At 39.6% G+C, this 16603-nt stretch overlaps 2 long non-coding RNA genes across 2 annotated transcripts; both read left to right on the forward strand.

Annotated features, from left to right (window-relative positions):
- Positions 1-733: 733 nt before the first annotated feature.
- LOC135618313 (uncharacterized) lies at positions 734-3133 on the forward strand. Its single transcript, XR_010488974.1, has 2 exons — positions 734-1168; positions 2866-3133. It is a non-coding gene; the product is annotated as an uncharacterized LOC135618313 (long non-coding RNA).
- Positions 3134-5897: 2764 nt separating this feature from the next.
- LOC135619423 (uncharacterized) lies at positions 5898-9386 on the forward strand. The gene is made up of 2 exons (XR_010489391.1): positions 5898-7421; positions 9119-9386. It is a non-coding gene; the product is annotated as an uncharacterized LOC135619423 (long non-coding RNA).
- The last annotated feature ends 7217 nt before the right edge of the window (positions 9387-16603 follow it).

The raw sequence follows: 16603 nt of genomic DNA on the forward strand, positions 1-16603 counted from the left end.
TTCTCCAATTCATTCCAATTGATCATTTGAAGAGAAGACTTCGAAAATCCATTTTCGATAAGATTCCAAAGTTCAAAATCCATAGAAATAAGAAAGATCCTCATTCGGGTCTTCCAATAGGTGTAGTCCGTCCCATTGAACATGGGTGGACGTGTAATAGAATGGCCCTCTGTTGAATCTCGGATTTTGATGATAAAATCAATTGATGGGTTATTTGATCTAATCCATATTATTGAGTTAAGTATGCAGGATTAACTACGATAACCAGAAAACACAAAGCAAGAATACCGGAGTCAAGTTCGATGGACGTTTAAGAGTCCGAAGAATCGTCGGAGATGCTGCCAGAACCAACCGAGAAGAAATCGGGAACCTGTCGGAATTTTCGGAAGTTCACCGAAGAGATCGTCGGAGGTTCACGGAGATCACCGAGAAGGCTCGGCTACTCATTAAAGTCATCACAAGTTCGGGAGCTTGATGGGAGTCCGTCGGAAGCAAGTTCGTCGGAAAGCTCGCCGGAACAAGACTCGACGTTCGCGGTTGAAAGCTTGCTTAGGATATGTTTTTTTGTTATGTAGTTCACTTGTAATTAGGATTAGGATTAAGAGATAATCCTATATCCTGGTTAGGGGCCAATTGGGCCCAAGTTCGGACTAGTTTAGGGCAAGATTGAAGCCCAACTAGTGGGCTGAAAACACTATAGGCGGTAGCACCGCCTGGGCTAGGCGGTGGCACTGCCCAATTGTAACACCCCTCATTTCCGAATGTTCGTATAAATTTTTGGTGATAATGTAAGCATCTATTTTAATTGACAAAAGAAATAGAGTATGAATCAGAGGTAACTTATTTTTAAGATTTGGGAGATCTGTTCAAAAAAAAAAAAAAAAAAGAAAAAGAAAGAATCTGAGGACCTATATGTAAACCCTAAGGACCTAATCGTGAATATGATAAAAATGAGGACTAAACTGCAAAATGCACCAAATGACAAATTCCACCGCTTAAGCCTCTCTGCCTTCGTTGTTAAGGAAGCAGAGGAGGCAGCTCGTGGGTGATCAGGGAAAGAAAAGAAGAAGAAGAAGAAGAAGAAGAAGAAGAAGGAGAAGAGAAAGAAAATTTGGGGCTTTTAGGGTTTTTGCTTTAATCTTGTTACTTCGGGTCAAAATTTGCAAAGGCAAGTGTTCTAACCCCTTCCTACATATGTATTAGACTCTGTTTTCATGTTGATTTAAAATAAATTGGAAGATTTTTATTTAGAAACTGATAAGTTCCTCTTTGGACATAGAACTATGGATTCTGAAAGTTTTCGGTAGACTGACCCCTAAGCACTGTTTCGGTCCTAAGTTTTAGTACAGAATGAGAATTCAGGCAGGAACTATTTTTGTTTGAAATTAGACTCGTATGTCTTTCTTTTGACACCGATTTTGTAGATTTTGGACACCGAATACTTACCCAAAAATTTGTTTCAAAAGAGCCTATAGACGCTGTAAAACAGAGTTCAAGATTTCTGACCTTTCGAAACTAAAACGCCTATAACTCCCTGTTGAAAATTCTGATTTGTACCAAACTGAGTTTATTTGAAACTAGACTTGAAATCCTCTCTTTTGACATATAGTTTGAAAATTTTGGAGTTCAATTGCTCACCCTATCGTCTGTTGAATCCGATCCTATAAAGTCTGCAAACCAGTGATTGTGATTTTGACCTTACGTTACCAAATCAGAGGTAACTCTGTGTTGGGAGCCCTGTTTCATATGAAATCTGTTCCATCCGAATATAGACTGATATATGGTTCAACCGTAGCCTTCTTATGGGTATTGGAGCATATTTGTTATTCTGAAATATTTGTTTGATGTGCCACTGGAATTCTGTTCGAAATCGAGCTTTGGTCGATTTCGCGTATTCTGTTCCATTTCCTTTGGATACTTGAATTTGCCTAACCTTCTTATTGGAATTGAGCTGGTTATGATTGCTTGGACTCCCTGTACACTCTTGCTTTCAATTCTTTCCCTAAAATGAATATTTTGTGAGAGATTTGTTCCTTGCATCACATTGTTTTTGAAAAGGCACATGTACGTTTGGTTGTTCCGCGTGTGCTTCCGTTATATGCTGCAATTTGTTGAAACTGTCCTTTTGTACTCTGGTGTGTGGGATTGTCTGGACCTTTGCCAGAAATGGTAAAGGGTATGCGCTGATTTGCCCGCTTTGTGGGGTCCCGCTTTGTGGGATATTCTGATATGCGCTATTTGCCCGCTTTGTGGGATATTGCTTAGAGCCTGCGATGCTCTGCCGGCCCCTTTGACTTCACCTAGACGTGGGTGGATGGAGCTCCCAGACGTGGGAGACTTTTGTCAGGTGGTCATTCAGAAATGGATGAATCACATTCTGACTGAGATCCCACTACACCCTCTATATGTTTGATGTGACATCCAGAGTTTTGGTGAGTTATTTCTGTTCGTGCTCTGGATAGTTATGATATGATTGCAACGTCAAGGACGACGTTTGAGCTTTGGTACGACATATGAGTTTGATATGCTCTGAAATGCTTCATTCACTGTTGATTTTGCTTCGTAATGTTCCATATGTCGTTGATGTGATTTGGAACATTTTATATGCCATTGATAAGCTCCGATATGTTTCCTTTGTTTCTGATATGCTCCAATTACTCTATGCCCCATCTGTCAGGAACCAAATATGTATGATTAAAAAGGACAATTATGATTCTGCTCCTAATGATATTATGTATACGAAATCGTATATTCTGCTTTGTGTTTGAAACTGCATCTCTTTGGAAATTGTACTATTTTGATATGGATATGTTAGTCACTTGCTGAGCTCTTTATGCTCACCCCATTTGTTGATAAATTTTTCAGGATAGCGTAACTCTTGCTTAAATGTTAAGAATGGGCTGAGGCAGCGGAAAGTTTAGAAGACGTTGGGCAGAACTTTTGTTAGCATATATGTAGTTGTGTATAAGCTACCTTGTATCTAATGAAATGTGACTATGAATCTAAACCTGTGGATTTTGTGTAAGTTAAAGGATCCCTCATGTATAGGGTTTTGGTATGTTAAATTAAATTTGTGTAAGGATATGAACTTATGGTAAATCGATGATTGTGGTGACTGCATAGATTTTTCCCACTTGTGGATTTATATTGTGGTTTTTATTTTGATGAGTCGAGTTCAGATTGTATGAATTATCGAGTGATGTGTGCTATGTTAATGAATTGCACAGGGATATGAATTGGTAGATTATAGAAGTGAAATTTTTGATCTGAATGTTTTCTTAGTGACCTCAAATGTGTGTTTGGATCCTGGGTTAGTTATGATGAAAAATTTTTTAATATCATGGATATTTTTGGGGCGTGACAGAGGTGGTATCAGAGCATGATTTGAGAATCACTAAGAATATGATTGGAAATGAATCAGAAAGTAATGACAAGAGGGTCAAGACATTTGGATTTGAAAAGGAAAGTCACCACCAAAGACTTAATCATGTGTGAATTACAAGTTAAATTATGAAACAAGTTTGTGTTTTCGGGTGATTGGAGTCTATTTTGCTTGTAGAAAGTTGGATTATAAAATAAAAGTTTGCCCTTTGAACAAGAAGAAAGAGTCACTGCCTCCTAAATCATCAGCCCATGTAAGAGTGTATGCTATCACTGAATATGATTCTGAAACTTCTGAATTAGTGGTCAAAGGTATTATGCATGTTTATGAAAGAATGCAAATATTTGTTCGACCATGGGTCCAATCTACGATTTGATTCGTAATATTTTGCTTATCACTTGGGTATTCAACCTAGACCATTACATTATGTGCTATAAGTAAATACGATCATTGGAGATTCTTTGATAACGAAGTTGAATCTGGTCCTCTTGTCTGATTCTTATTGGAGAACTTGAACTTTTGCTGATTTAGTTCTCCTAGAGATTTGGAGTTATGATATTATACTTGGTATGGATTGGCCATCTTCTTATCATACCAGTATGGATTGATATATAACAAATGATCACTTTTTGTATATTTGATCAGTCGATCTTTTTCTTTGAGAGTATGGGACATGATTTATCTCCTTGCCTAATGTATCCAGGATGACTTGCTTGGATTACCTCCAAATGTGACTTTGCTTTTGATTTGGTCCTTGGGATAATCCCAATATCTAAGCCTCTCTACAGAAAGATATCATTTGAGTAAGTGAAATTGGAAAAGCAACTACAAGGATTGTTAAATGAGGATTTTATTTGGCTTAATATTTCATCATGGGGTGCTCCGGTACTATTAGTGAAGAAGAAGGATGGAACATTGAGGCTTTGTATTGATTATAGACAGTTGAATCAGGTGACCATCAAAAACAAGTATCCCATACCTAGAATTGATGATTTGTTTGATCAACTGCAGGGTGCACAAGTATTCTCTAAGATTGACCTGAGGTCAGGTTACTATCAGTTGAAGATCAAGGAGGAGGATATTTCAAAAACAGCTTTCAGAACTCGATATGGTCATTATGAATTCTTGGTGATGCCATTTGGTTTGACTAATGCCCCTGCAGCTTTTATGGAACTAATGAATAGGATATTTCAACCGCTCTTGGATATCTGTGTAATTGTATTTATTGATGACATATTGGTGTATTCAAAGAGTAATCAGGAGCATGAGGAACACTTGAGAGATGTGTTGTCCATACTAAGAGAAAAGAAGTTGTATGCGAAGTTCAGCAAATGTGAATTTTGGTTGAATGAAGTTGCTTTCTTAGGCCATGTGATTTCAGGGAAGGGCATATCTGTTGATCCAAGGAAAATAGAAGCTGTAGTTGAATGGGAAGTACCAACAAATGTAACAGAAGTTAGAAGTTTCTTGGGCATGGCAGGTTATTACAGGAGATTTGTGGAGGGATTTTCTCGAATTGCTCAACCTCTCACCAAACTCACTAAGAAGAATATGAAATTTGTATGGGGCGATGATTGTGAGCAAAGCTTTCAAGAGTTAAAAAGAAGATTAACTAGTGCCCCTATTCTCACTATTCCAAGTGGTAGTGAGGGATTTGTAGTTTATACTGATGCTTCAAGAAAGGGCCTAGGATGTGTTTTGATGCAGGAAGGGAGAGTAATTGCTTATGCTTCTAGGCAACTTAAAGGTTATGAATTGAATTATCCAACTCATGATTTGGAATTAGCAGCAATCATTTTTGCTCTAAAGATTTGGAGACATTATTTGTATGGTCGACAGTTTGAAATTTTCACTGATCACAAGAGTTTAAAATATATTTTCACCCAGAAGGAGTTGAACATGAGGCAGCGAAGATGGATAGAACTTCTGAAGGATTATGATTGTGCCATCCGTTATCACCCAGGCAAGGCCAATGTTGTAGCTGATGCACTTAGTAGGAAATCTACAAGTTTTATGGCTAGTCTGGTCGTGAAGCAATGGAAGCTAGTAGAAGAAAATTTTGATTTGAAAGCTTTGAGGAAAGAGCAAGACTCGATGATTCTGATGGCCTCCATTCAAGTGCAGTCTGATCTTATGCAACAAATTAAGGAAGGACAATTACGAGATCCACATTTAATCTACTTGAGGAGTGAAGTAGAAAAGGGATTGAAGCCACAATTTCAAATTTCAAAGGATGGCCTATTGAGATTTGGGGAGAGAGTATGTGTACCAAATGAACTAGATATCAAGAATCAAATCCTAAATGAAGGTCATACTTCAAAGTACGCCCTACACCCTGGGAGCACTAAGATGTATAGAGATCTTCAAAGTTATTATTGGTGGGAAGGCATGAAGAAAGAAATTGCAATATATGTTTCTAAATGTTTGACTTGTCAGCAAATCAAAGTAGAACACCAAAAACCTGGAGGGTTGTTGCAACCTTTAGTTATTCCTGAATGGAAATGGGAATGTATTACTATGGATTTTGTTTCAGGACTACCCAGAACCTCGAGGAAGCATGATGCTATTTGGGTTATCATTGATAGGTTAACAAAATCTGCACATTTCCTACCGATTAATATGACTTATTCGCTTGATAGACTTGCAGATTTATATGTCAGTGAAATAGTAAGACTTCATGGTGTTCCAAAGGAGATCATCTCTGATAGAGACTCTAGATTTCTCTCTAGATTCTGGAGAAGATTGCAGGAGTCGATGGGCACTAAAGTTAAGTTTAGTACTGCATATCATCCTCAGACTGATGGTCAGTCAGAAAGAACAATTCAAACACTTGAGGATTTGCTTAGAGCCTATGTTATGGATTGGAAAGATGAATGGGATAAGGATATTTCACTTGTTGAGTTCACGTATAACAATAGTTATCATTCAAGTATTCAGATGGCTCCTTATGAAGCTTTATATGGGCGAAAGTGCATAACACCTATATGTTGGGAGGAAGTTGGGGACAGAAAGTTGTTAGCACCGGACCTGGTACAAGAAACTACCGAGAAAATTCAAGTTATAAGGAAAAGGTTAAAAGCTGCTCAAGGTCGTCAAAAGAGTTATGCCGATAATAGGAGACGAGATATTGAGTTTGAAATCGGAGATTTTGTATTCTTAAAAGTCTCCCCTTCCAAAGGCATTATAAGGTTTGGGAAGAAAGGAAAGTTAAGCCCAAGATTTATTGGACCTTTTGAGGTTCTTGAGAGGGTTGGTTCTGTCGCTTACAAGATTGCCTTACCACCAGCATTGAGCCATGTCCATGATATATTTCATGTCTCGATGATTAGAAAGTATATGTATGACCCTTCTCACATCATTAAGTATGAGCTGGTGGAGTTCGATAAAGATTTATCCTATGTGGAAGAGCCTATTCAGATTATTGATAAGGAAGAAAAAGTCCTAAGGAATCGGGTCATCCCACTGGTTCAAGTAAATTGGAGACATCATTCTGGAGAAGAGACAACTTGGGAGCTAGAAGAGGAAATGAAAAAGGTGTATCCTCGTCTTTTCATCGAATAGAGGTACGATAAATTTAGAGGACTAAATTTTTCTTTTAAGGGGGGGGAGAGTGTAACACCCCTCATTTCCGAATGTTCGTATAAATTTTTGGTGATAATGTAAGCATCTATTTTAATTGACAAAAGAAATAGAGTATGAATCAGAGGTAACTTATTTTTAAGATTTGGGAGATCTGTTCAAAAAAAAAAAAAAAAAAGAAAAAGAAAGAATCTGAGGACCTATATGTAAACCCTAAGGACCTAATCGTGAATATGATAAAAATGAGGACTAAACTGCAAAATGCACCAAATGACAAATTCCACCGCTTAAGCCTCTCTGCCTTCGTTGTTAAGGAAGCAGAGGAGGCAGCTCGTGGGTGATCAGGGAAAGAAAAGAAGAAGAAGAAGAAGAAGAAGAAGAAGAAGGAGAAGAGAAAGAAAATTTGGGGCTTTTAGGGTTTTTGCTTTAATCTTGTTACTTCGGGTCAAAATTTGCAAAGGCAAGTATTCTAACCCCTTCCTACATATGTATTAGACTCTGTTTTCATGTTGATTTAAAATAAATTGGAAGATTTTTATTTAGAAACTGATAAGTTCCTCTTTGGACATAGAACTATGGATTCTGAAAGTTTTCGGTAGACTGACCCCTAAGCACTGTTTCGGTCCTAAGTTTTAGTACAGAATGAGAATTCAGGCAGGAACTATTTTTGTTTGAAATTAGACTCGTATGTCTTTCTTTTGACACCGATTTTGTAGATTTTGGACACCGAATACTTACCCAAAAATTTGTTTCAAAAGAGCCTATAGACGCTGTAAAACAGAGTTCAAGATTTCTGACCTTTCGAAACTAAAACGCCTATAACTCCCTGTTGAAAATTCTGATTTGTACCAAACTGAGTTTATTTGAAACTAGACTTGAAATCCTCTCTTTTGACATATAGTTTGAAAATTTTGGAGTTCAATTGCTCACCCTATCGTCTGTTGAATCCGATCCTATAAAGTCTGCAAACCAGTGATTGTGATTTTGACCTTACGTTACCAAATCAGAGGTAACTCTGTGTTGGGAGCCCTGTTTCATATGAAATCTGTTCCATCCGAATATAGACTGATATATGGTTCAACCATAGCCTTCTTATGGGTATTGGAGCATATTTGTTATTCTGAAATATTTGTTTGATGTGCCACTGGAATTCTGTTCGAAATCGAGCTTTGGTCGATTTCGCGTATTCTGTTCCATTTCCTTTGGATACTTGAATTTGCCTAACCTTCTTATTGGAATTGAGCTGGTTATGATTGCTTGGACTCCCTGTACACTCTTGCTTTCAATTCTTTCCCTAAAATGAATATTTTGTGAGAGATTTGTTCCTTGCATCACATTGTTTTTGAAAAGGCACATGTACGTTTGGTTGTTCCGCGTGTGCTTCCGTTATATGCTGCAATTTGTTGAAACTGTCCTTTTGTACTCTGGTGTGTGGGATTGTCTGGACCTTTGCCAGAAATGGTAAAGGGTATGCGCTGATTTGCCCGCTTTGTGGGGTCCCGCTTTGTGGGATATTCTGATATGCGCTATTTGCCCGCTTTGTGGGATATTGCTTAGAGCCTGCGATGCTCTGCCGGCCCCTTTGACTTCACCTAGACGTGGGTGGATGGAGCTCCCAGACGTGGGAGACTTTTGTCAGGTGGTCATTCAGAAATGGATGAATCACATTCTGACTGAGATCCCACTACACCCTCTATATGTTTGATGTGACATCCAGAGTTTTGGTGAGTTATTTCTGTTCGTGCTCTGGATAGTTATGATATGATTGCAACGTCAAGGACGACGTTTGAGCTTTGGTACGACATATGAGTTTGATATGCTCTGAAATGCTTCATTCACTGTTGATTTTGCTTCGTAATGTTCCATATGTCGTTGATGTGATTTGGAACATTTTATATGCCATTGATAAGCTCCGATATGTTTCCTTTGTTTCTGATATGCTCCAATTACTCTATGCCCCATCTGTCAGGAACCAAATATGTATGATTAAAAAGGACAATTATGATTCTGCTCCTAATGATATTATGTATACGAAATCGTATATTCTGCTTTGTGTTTGAAACTGCATCTCTTTGGAAATTGTACTATTTTGATATGGATATGTTAGTCACTTGCTGAGCTCTTTATGCTCACCCCATTTGTTGATAAATTTTTCAGGATAGCGTAACTCTTGCTTAAATGTTAAGAATGGGCTGAGGCAGCGGAAAGTTTAGAAGACGTTGGGCAGAACTTTTGTTAGCATATATGTAGTTGTGTATAAGCTACCTTGTATCTAATGAAATGTGACTATGAATCTAAACCTGTGGATTTTGTGTAAGTTAAAGGATCCCTCATGTATAGGGTTTTGGTATGTTAAATTAAATTTGTGTAAGGATATGAACTTATGGTAAATCGATGATTGTGGTGACTGCATAGATTTTTCCCACTTGTGGATTTATATTGTGGTTTTTATTTTGATGAGTCGAGTTCAGATTGTATGAATTATCGAGTGATGTGTGCTATGTTAATGAATTGCACAGGGATATGAATTGGTAGATTATAGAAGTGAAATTTTTGATCTGAATGTTTTCTTAGTGACCTCAAATGTGTGTTTGGATCCTGGGTTAGTTATGATGAAAAAATTTTTAATATCATGGATATTTTTGGGGCGTGACACCAGTGCCCGAGAGCTGGGCGGTAGCACCGCTTGGGCTGGGCGGTGGCACCACCCAGCACTGTCAACGTCTGACAGTAGCAGGCGGTGGTACTGCCAGCATCGGGAACTCCATGAGAATTCAAATTTGGATCCTCTTGAGGCCTATAAATACCCCTCAAATCTCAGCCGAGATCACAACTTTTGAGCAGCAATTGATTGAGAGAAAGCTTTTAGAAAAGGTCTTAGAAAGTCTAGTTTTCAATTTGCTAGTGTTCACCTCATTCCTTCTCGAAAATCTGTAAGAGAGTGAACCGCTTGTAAAGAGTTGTAAGAGGGGTATTTGCCCTTCCATTTCAAGAGAGTTGCTAGTGGAAGGTGGGAGCCTCATCGAAGAGGGGCCTCGCAAGTGGAGTAGGTCATTTGACCGAACCACTCTAAAATCAGCGTGATCTCTGGTTTGCATTTCATTACTGCATTTATCTTTCTACAAACCTTTACTTTGCTAAGTTCACTGCCCTCATCTTATTACGTACACTTTCAACGCAATTAAGATGATTTCATACGAAACATTATTTTTATCGTACGAAAGATTTTCTAAAACCGAAGTTTTAATCCGCTGCACTAATTCACCCCCCCTCTTAGTGCCGCTCCAATCCTAACACCCTCTTGGTTTCCGGCGTATGTCATCTCTCTTGGGTTTTAATCCGTTTGAGACTTAACCCCACTCTGATACCAATTGTTAGGATCAAGAGCACTGAGAGGGGGGGGGGGGGTGAATTAGTGCAGCGAAAAACCTTCTACGATTAAAAAAACTGTGTTCGTTTGATAAAAGTGATTTCGGTAAGAAAGCCTGATTCATAAATAACTTTAACTTTTGATTAAGCGAGATGCAGCAAAGATATAAATGCAGTTTGCAGTTATGGTTCAAATCAGATAGTAGGCGCAAATTGAAATATGATATTCGTACGAAAAAAATGATTTACGTCTAAATGCTGATTCGTAAATCACTTGATTAAGCAAGATGTAGTTAAAGCAAGGATATAAAGGCAGTTTGCAGTTATGATTGAAATCAAAATGTAAACGCAAACTGAAATATGATGATCGTACAATAAAACTGATTTACGTCTAAACGTCGATTCGGAAAGTGCAAAGCTTGAAACCCGATCGTATATGCGCAGAAAGCAATAAGCTTTTGAGGAGATTTACAGTAAGGATACGATGCTCAAAGTAAATGCAAACCGAGATTTAGAGTAGTTCGGTCAATCTTGACCTACTCCACTTTTGGCTTCCTCCACAGACGAGGTCACCAACGTCCACTAGAGGCCTTCCTTCAATAGGCAAAGGCCAACCACCCTTTTACAGTTTCACTCCTTTTGACGGGCTTAGGAGACAACCCTTACAGTATTTTCTCTCCTCTCTTTAAAGATCAGAACTTGGAAGAAAAGAGGGAGAAGAACTTTTGGCCTTTACAATAATTTTGAGCTCTAAGAATCACAGAATAAGATCAGGATTTCGGTGTGTTTTTGAGTGCCCTTTCAGTGCTGAAAGGGTGGGGTATTTATAGGCCCCAACCCAGTTTGAATTTGGAGCTCAAAATTATCAATTCTAAGAATTCCGAGATCTGGCGGTTGCACCCCCTGGCAGAGCTCGAAGACTGAGCCTCTCGGCAGTGCCACCTCCTGTCAAGGGCGGTTGCACCTCCTACTAGAGCTCAAAGACCGAGCTCAAGCGGTGCCACCGCCTGATTGAGGCGGTTGCACCGCTCAGCTAGAGCTCGGAGACTGAGCCCAGGCGGTGCCACCTCCTGGCTGGGGTGGTTGCACCGCCCAGTCTCGCTCGGAGACTGAGCCCAGGCGGTGCCACCGCTTGGTTTGGGCGGTTCAACCGCTTGGCAGAAATCAGGGTCCGAATGGGTTGATCCATACGGCCCAATTTGGGTTTTTTAGGGGCCCAAGATTAAGTTAATGGGATCACCTCCTATTTCTAACTTAATCATTGTGCTAACTACGATATTCCCTAAGACATTTACTGTAACTTGCTCCGGTGCGTCAATCGCTTCTTCCGGCGAGTTTCTGGCGAACTTCCGTCGATCATCCGATGAACCCTCGGTGATGCTCCTGTGGACTTCCGGCAAACTCCTAGACTTGCGACGATCCACTTAGCGAGTTCCGACAAGCTTCTTTGGCAAGCTCATGGACTTCTTGGATTTGTTCCCGCAGAACCTCTGACGACTGTCCGAACATCCGTCGAACTCTCGAACTCCCAACGTGATCATTATCTTGACTCCGGCGCAACTCCTGCTACATATCTTACTTTTATCGTAGTTAATCCTATACACTTATCTCAACATATAGATTAGATAACAAATGACAATTGACTTCATCATCAAAATTCGAGATTCAACATTACGTATAATATGCTATACTTGAAAATCTGCACTATAAAATTTCAACCACATAGCATTGTTTGTTTGATCTTGGTACTATATTTTTTGTATCCAAATCTCTACAAAATTTTTATGATAGCTTTGACACTCTGAGCAGTAGATTTCTCTTTGGTTTCATCAAAAAATTCTTAATTTAAACCATTGATCTTTTACGTCTAATCTGCTACACTTGAAAATTTATGCTGTAAAAAATTTCAACCGCATATTATTGCCTTAACCCATCTATTTGCAATCTTTTTTGAATGAAATTTCTTATACACTTCATAGATCATCTTGGCTTTCATCTAAGATTGATCTATTCAGGAATTCATCTCTAAAAATGATTTTGTGTTACTGCAAATTTTTATTGTAAACTGTTAAAATTTTTCGATGAGAATTCTACTATTGCAACTTGCTCCAATTTTCTTGCTATTACTGCCAAAATTTTCTTGATTAAATTTGATATCCTTGTTGTCATATAAACTGAGATATTGCTATCAATTCCCTAGTCAAATCTCTCGAGTTTTTGGTGGAAATTTCATCGAGAAACTACTATTTCTTCGAAGATAATTCTGCTCTTACAAGACAGCACATAATTGCTGAAACTTCTATTGATTTTTATCAAACCTTTGCTGCCATCTATCACAGATCTAAAACTTTCATCTGCAGCTCTAAAACTCTACTAAACCACACTCTCAAACTGCACCCAAAACAGTCACAAGACATGCCTAAACCGCATCCTACATCCACCGATCCACCAACCCTTTTGACCATCACTCCTCTCAACCTATACATGCCTTTAAACTAACAACAAAAGTGAGATCTTAACATCACATATTTGAAGGCATATACTATGGCATCTGAGGAGGTAATCTATTAGAATCCTTGCAGATTCTAAACTTGGGGTTGATCTCTTTAGGGGATCGGTCTCCTTATAACTCTATAGGGGTTCCTCCCTCCAAGTTGCTGCTCAAAGGCTGCAGAAAAGATTCATCTATTGCTTATGAAAAGAGGTGGAATACATGACTATTTATAGGGCTTGTAAACCCTAACTCATAATGGGACTCTTACTTAAGACTCCTACTTCTAACCAACACCTAATAGGACTCTTACTTAAGACTCCTACTTCTAACCAACTCCTAATAGGACTCCTACTCAAGACTCCTACTTCTAACCAACTCCTAATAGGACTCCTACTCAAGACTCCTATTCCTTTACAACTCCCTATTCTTCTCTAAGAAATAACCTTCTAACCCTAGCCGGCCTCTTCACCTCTTTAATAGGGGTCAGCTTAGGTAGGTTTTACATGAATGTCCCTCTCAATTAGGACTCTCCTAGCTAGAGTCCTAACAGACCCGCCCTCTTCAAATCAGTCTTGTCTTCGAGGTTGACAATTAACGGATTTTGGGAATTTGATCTTCAAGTCATCATAGTTCTCCCAAGTGGCATCTTCTGTTAGTAGGTTTGCTGACTATGTTAGCAATTCAGTAGTGGATCGCCGTCGTTGAGTCATGATCCGTCGATCAATAATGGCACTTGGCTGAGTCTGAAGTTCTCCTTGGGTAGTCATATTTGGTGGGTGGCTTTGGGCTGTCTCCAAGCACCTATTTACAACTTTCGTCTCGCCATCGGTTTGTGGGTGATATGTCATACTCTTTTTCAATTTAGTACCCTGTATATGGAATAACTTTGTCCAAAATATGCTCGTGAAGATGCAAGTAGAATTTATCATAAGCACAATGCGTCCCTTATAGTGTAATTCTTTTGAGTCCCAATTATAATGAGCCATGGGGCTTGGTGCTTCCTCCAATTTTTTTATAATCTTACTAGTATCTGAATCTTCCTACCATTCCATCTTAATATCCTCAAGGAAGTCGCTGGTCGGAAGTAAAACGGCCGAAACTTCAACTTGCTCGGGTAGCTGCGAAAGCGCATCTGCAAGAACATTCTCTTTCCCCTTTTTGTAAGTTATTTCATAATCAAATCCAAGAAGTTTTGTTAACCATTTTTGCTGCTCAGGGGATGATATCTTTCGCTCCAAAAAGTACTTGAGGCTTTTATGGTCGGTTTTAATTTGAAATCGTCGACCAATCAAGTAGGGTCTCCACCTCGTTGCTGCGCGCACAATGGCGAGCATCTCCTTATCATATGTTAACTTAGTTTGATGGGAGGGAGATAATGCCTTGCTAGTGTATGCGAGTGGTCGACCATCTTACATGAGAATGGCTCCAATTCTGACTCCAGATGCATCTGTTGAATCTCGTATTTTGATGATGAAACCACTTGATATGTGTTTATAATTTAAACTGCATTTTGAGTGATGCAGGTCTACTCGATCAGGATTAGACAGTTGACGCAGGTGGAATTGACGTTGTGCCGGAAGAGATCACGTCAGGATATTAGATGGCTGAATGCTTCGGACGTTGGGCATCGGGCCAAGGAGAGCGAAATTGTGCCAAGGATATCGGGGTTGTGGAGGTTAACTGCCGATTGGGCAACCAGCTGCAAGAGAGGACGATACATCGAAGAATCGGACGAAGCACCAACCAATGACGTGCCGGGCAATAGAATGTCAATTCGCATTGTAATAATTGTCTAGATCGGAGTAGAGTTTTGGTTTGTGTGTGCAGGATTAACTACAATAACGATGAAGACATAAAGCGAAACAAAGTGCTGGAGTCAAGCGCGAAGGATTCCTTGGGAGTTCGAGAGTTCGACGGAAGTCCGAAGGTTTGTCGGGAATGCTGCCGGAACTAGCCGAGAATGAGTAGGGAGCTTGCGAAAGGGTTTTTCAGAAGCTCGCCGGAAGGTTCGTTGGAAGTTCACGGAGCTCACCAAGAAAGATCGGAGCTTACCGAAGAAGCTCGTTGGAACTCGCCAAGATCAAATCGTGAAGTCTAGGAGCTTGCTAGGAGTCCGCAGAATGGTTTCCGAGAGTTTATCGGAAGACCATCGGAAGTTCGTCGGAAGCTCGCCGGAAGAAGTCTTGACTAACGAACTTTGTAATAGCTTAGAAAATGTCTTTTAATTCGTAGTTAGCATAGTAATTAGGGTTAGGATTAGGTGTTAATCCTATAACCCAAGTAGGGGCCAATTGGGCCTGAGTTCGGACTGGTTTGGGCCAAGTTTGGAGCCCAACCAGTGAGCTGAATTAGCTTAGGCGGTGGCACCGCCTAGGCTGGGCGGTGACACCTCCTGGGCTGGGCGGTTGCACCGCCTAACACCCGAGCGCTGGGCGGTGGCACCGCCAGCATCGGGAACATAAGATAATTCAAATTTTTGGAGCCCAAATTTGAATCCTCCTGAGGCCTATAAATACCCCTCAAGTCTTAGTTGAGAATACAACTTTTTGAGCAGCAAGTGTTTGAGAGAAAGGTCTTAGAAAAGTCCTAGCTAATCTTGTTTTCATTTTGCTAGTGTTCACCTCCTTCTTTCTTGCTGAAAATTTGTAAGAGAGTGAACCGCTTGTAAAGAGTTGTAAGAGGGGTATTTACCCTTCCCTTTCAAGAGATTTGCTAGTGGAAGGTGGGAGCCTCATCGAAGAGGGGCCTTGGAAGTGGATGTAGGTCATTTGACCGAACCACTTTAAAATCGGCGTAATCTCCGGTTTGCGTTTATGTTTATGCATTTATCTTTCTGCAAACCTTTACTTTGCTAAGTTCACTTCCCTCATCTTATTATGTACACTTTCAATGCAATTGAAATGGTTTCAAACGAAATATTATTTTTATCGTACGAAAGATTTTCTAAAAATCAAAGTTTTAATCCGCTGCACTAATTCACCCCCCCCCCCTCTTAGTACCGCTCCGATCCTAACAATTGGTATCAGAGCCACGTTTTTCTATCTTGGTTTAACACCCAAATAGAAATGACTCTTTACGGGTTTCAAGAGGGTCACTCTCTCATTTGTCCTCCCTTTTTCAATGGGACGGACTACACTTATTGGAAAATTCGAATGAGAGTTTTCTTACTTTCTTTGGATTTGAATTTATGGCACATAGTCGAAAATGGATTTGAAATGTCTTCTCTTCTAATGAACCAATGGAATGATTTGGAGAAGAAGATGTTTTCTTTAAACGCAAAGGCTATGAATGCCTTATTTTGCGCTTTGGACAAAAATGAGTTCAATCGGGTTTCTTTATGCGAAACGGCTTTCGACATATGGCACACTCTTGAAATCACACACGAAGGCACTTCTAGAGTTAAAGATTCGAAAATCAACATTTTAATGCATGATTTCGAGCTTTTTCAAATGAAGCCGAGCGAAACCATTGTTGACATGTACACCCGTTTCACGGATGTCGTCAATGGTTTACAAGCTCTTGGCAAATGTTTCTCGAATTTTGAACTTGTTAGTAAAGTTTTACGATCACTTTCTAAAGCTTGGGAATCAAAAGTAACGACAATACAAGAAACAAAAGATTTAAATATTTTTCCACTTGAAGAACTTATCGGCTCATTAATGACAATAGAAATGGTGCGCAATGCACATGATGAACACAATGAACACTTGAACCACCTTCCAAAGAACAGGAAGGATTTGGAACCTCGGACAAATGAATACCACTTGAGCGATGACTCA

This window comes from Musa acuminata, chromosome BXJ2-8 (assembly GCF_036884655.1).
Source record: "Musa acuminata AAA Group cultivar baxijiao chromosome BXJ2-8, Cavendish_Baxijiao_AAA, whole genome shotgun sequence".
Classification (NCBI taxonomy): Eukaryota; Viridiplantae; Streptophyta; class Magnoliopsida; order Zingiberales; family Musaceae; genus Musa; species Musa acuminata.